General features: G+C 40.2%; 1 long non-coding RNA gene across 1 annotated transcript in view; it reads left to right on the forward strand.

The window, feature by feature from the left end:
- The first annotated feature begins 1,407 nt into the window (after window positions 1-1,407).
- Window positions 1,408-4,136, forward strand: part of LOC120093673 (uncharacterized) — a 17,821-nt gene continuing 15,092 nt past the window's right edge. The window contains exon 1 of the long non-coding RNA XR_005487156.2: window positions 1,408-2,224. This is a non-coding gene — a long non-coding RNA (uncharacterized LOC120093673). The remainder of the gene's footprint in view (window positions 2,225-4,136) is intronic.

Here is a 4,136-nt window from a genome sequence, read left to right on the forward strand (position 1 = left end):
TAACTTCTCCATTGGGGACTTTGTTCTTAATCCAATGGTTGACTGTGAGCATCCACCTCTGTATTTGTCAGGCTCTGGAAAAGCCTCTCAGGAGACAGCTATATGAGGCTCCTGTCAGCATGCACTTCTTGGCATCTGCAATAGTCTCTGGGTTTGGTGACTGTATGTGGGATGGATGCCTAGGCGTGGCAGCCTCTGGATGGCCTTTCCTTCAGTCTCTGCTCCAAAATTTTTCTCCATATTTTCTTTTATGAATATTTTTGTTTTCCCTTCTAAGAAGGACTGAAGCATCCCCACTTGGTCTTCCTTCTTCTTGAGCTTCATGTGGTCTGTAAATTGTATCTTGGGTAGTCTTTTAGGGAGCTTTTAGGCTAGTATCCACTTATCAGTGAGTACATATCATGTGTGTTCTTTTGTGATTAGGTTACCTCACTCAGGGTGATATTGCATCTTTTTCATCTTCCCACCCCCTGACCATTGTTCATGAGGCAAACACAGTACCAGGTACAATGAACAAGTTTATCCTCCACAGTTCATGTTCTAAGTTGGTGGGGGGAGATGAGCAATACAAATCCATACACACTAATCTCCCTCCATTAATAGGTCCTGTATAAATTGAATATGGAAATGAACATGTATGTGCCAGGTAACAAGAAATGGGCAAGTGGGTTAGAGGGCCTGTAGGGTAGACTCAAAGCAGGACCTGCAGATTCCTATACCACGTTCTTTGAATGGTTACCCCTGTGATAAATATTTCGTCTGAATTAGCTCATTTAACAGGTAGGTGTGGTTTATTCACAGATGACAACAAAAGGAACCAAAGTACTAAGGTAGGAAAATGGGCTGTATGCAAAGGGGATTGTGTAAGTTCAGAACAGTCTTCCAATTGAGAGCCCCTGTGCTCAGGCACTATACTAGGCAGAGGAGGAGAGAGGGGAAATAATGTCCAGGAATGAGAGTGCTGATGGGCATACATGGATACCATGCTGATTGTGGCAGAATTACAAATTAACATTCAGAGGTGCAAGATCTCACAGCTGTGTTTACCTGGCTTGAGAGGAAGTGGGAGGGTTAGATGAACTCATGAGTAAAGGTAAATGCCTCCAAGCTTTCTGCTTTGAAGGGCTGAAAGGCAAGCATTCAAGGAATGTTTCTTTTGACATAGAGACATACACACACACAGACAGACACACACACACACACACACCAAAAAGAAAAGGAAAGAGCAGTCAGTGCTTACATTTGAATAACAAGCTATTTTCCAGAACTTCCCTAGTATTCTGCATAAGTGTTTTCTGTTGGCCAGGGAAATGAATTACTATTTTTATTATTATTATTATTATTATTATTATTATTATTATTATTATTATTATTATTATTATTATTGTTATTGTTATTATTATTGTTATTACCATTATTGTTATTTTGAGACATGTTCTCAATCTGTAGCCCTGACCAGCCAGGCTGAATTTGAACTCACAGTGATCCACCTGCCTCTTCCTCCCACGTCCTGAGAATAAAGGTGAACACCACCATACACACCAAGGAAATCATATTTTTTTAAATTTTAAAATGGTATTAAAACAGTGATGTTTTTCAAATAACTGATATATTGTTACTTTTCATGAGGTAGAGATCTTGTTATCTATATTTTACAGAAGAAATGTCAAGGGCTAAAATAGTGAAGGGCCATTCTCAGAAACCAACATCTATAAAGTGGAAAAGTTGAACTCAGATCTGTTTTCCTCCAAAATCTGGGATATGACAATATCTGATACCTCTATGGCAAAAAGAATAGAGAGAGAGAGAGAGAGAGAGAGAGAGAGAGAGAGAGAGAGAGCAAGTATAGATTTTTAAGTACAGCAATTCATTCAGCTCAGCTCTGAGTCATGAGATTTCAGAATGGTGTATGGAGATATCTTTGTGATAGGTTGAATTCTGACCTCTATCTTATGAGTTCTTTATTTGAGATATCAGCTACAGAAATGGACACTCTGCAATGGTCACTGAAGAAACAGTGAAGGAGATGAGGTGGGGGAGTTATCCCACTGAAAGGGAAGAGTATTCCCAGGACCACTCAAGGGGAGGAGTATGGAATAACCTGAAAACTGGGGAGAGGACACTCCATATCTCTGAGCATGCTCAAGTGCCCTTTTGTGAAAGTCCTATGATGTACTCCACACAAAAATACCTGCTACTTCAAGCCAGAGTCAACTTGCTCAAGGTAAGAATTACAAAATATCCACTCAAGAATGGAGTTTCCCTAAATGGGATACCAATCTCATACCCTTACCTTCAAAGATCAAAGGGAAAGGATTGGAAATATTTTAAGAGCTGGAAGTGGTAGATGACTCTAAGATAATAGTATCTTCTAGACCCTACAGGACGGGTGCACGGATGAACTCAGAGGGACTGTGGCAGCATCTCTAAGGCTTGCCTAAGGTCTAGCCAAAAAAAGTCATATCAAGAAGAAAAGGCAACGAGCACCAATTCCCACCCTCAGCCAGGAAGTTGTGCACAATTGAGAGGGAAAATTAGTTTTCAACAGAATAGGACTGATTGTGTCAGCCATACTGCAGGGCAGGCCCCATGCTCAGTAGTTAGGCAGACACAAAATGGGCTCAGTTTTAGTTTTGTTCTTGTTCTTGTCTTGGTTTTGTTTTATTTAAGAGTGAGGGAAAGGCAAGCATGAAGTTAAGTGGATGGGGAGCAATCTGAGAGGAATTAGGGGAGGGAAAAGGATAGGATCAAAATATGGCTTATAAACTTTTCAAGGAAAAATAAAAACATTTCTTTCAGAAAATTGGAATTGGTAATTGGGGATGGGAGTGGTAGTTCTCCAAACTGGTGGAGAAAGGTAAAAGGATTTGTTCTCCTTAGAGAAGACCTGATTCTGTGTGTAAACTGGGGAGAGGAAATGCAGGATGGAGAGAAAGAACACAGAAATGTTCATTGGGGAAGTGGGAAAGTCAGTGTCACATAGCAGAAAAAGGTGACTTTCAATTATCCTCAGATTTAATCACTGCACAGTCCAGTTATAGATTCTAATGCTATGAAATAGACAACCCCAGTTGCATCATGTAATATAAAATGCACCCCACTTGTGTGGGTCAGACATCAGGCAGAGCACAGCAGAGATGCCTTGCTTCTGCTCTACCATATCTGGGTTCTAAATCAGGAAGGGCAGCTCATGGTGACTCAAATGATGGGATATGGAATTGCCTGGGTGTTTGTTCTCTCATGTGACCGATGCCAGGCTGGAGCTCGGTTGGTGTACATGGACCTTCTTCACCTTGTCAACATAAGTTAACATTTTGAGAGAACAGTAACTCTACATAATCAGTTCTGTTTTCCCAAAATGAAAGCAAAGCATAGAAGGTTAGAAAACCTTCATGTGCTACTTTCGTCAGTTTCCCCACTGTCTACGATGTTCTTGCAATTTTGTTTTTTGGTTTTGGTTTTTTTTTTTTTTTGCAATTTTGTTTAAAAAAAAACCATCTAGGTAGGAGTGAGAGAGTGTACCACTTGAGGCAGGAGAATCAGGATTCAAAATCAATCTCAGAAATATATTGAGTTCAAGGTCAGCCCAGGATACATGTACACACAAGCATAAATGTACAACACGCATGCACATGGACACACACATAAAGAGACACACATGCATGCACACACACATATACACACACACACATACACATGCACTCAAGCACACACAAGGGTATGTATGTAAGTCTAGGAGAAGATACTCTAAAAGCTATCTTATGAGCAGTTGTCTAAATAATATCACTTTTGTAGATTATCTATTTAGTTTGAGGTGAATTATTATCTCAGTGTTGATTTTGTCAGGTTTGAAATGTTATCTCAGTAATAATAAGAAGTTATTATTACTGCTCAGACAGTAAAGGATACTTCTTTGTGTCACATGTTTTTTATTTGCTTATCTTAGATAAAGCAAAAAGCAGGCTAGTAAGCCTTTAGACTTGTCTGCTTCCAGGACAAGTTCAGGGTGTTTCCTCCTGGGCATAAAACAAAACAAACACCTGCCAGGCACGTAGTGAGGGTTTTCACTTGGCACCATGCTGTCTGTGGGAAGGGACTCCCACACTGTGGAACTGAACCAGACACACATCTCTCTA

Source organism: Rattus norvegicus, chromosome 7, assembly GCF_036323735.1.
Source record: "Rattus norvegicus strain BN/NHsdMcwi chromosome 7, GRCr8, whole genome shotgun sequence".
In the NCBI taxonomy this organism is placed as follows: domain Eukaryota; kingdom Metazoa; phylum Chordata; class Mammalia; order Rodentia; family Muridae; genus Rattus; species Rattus norvegicus.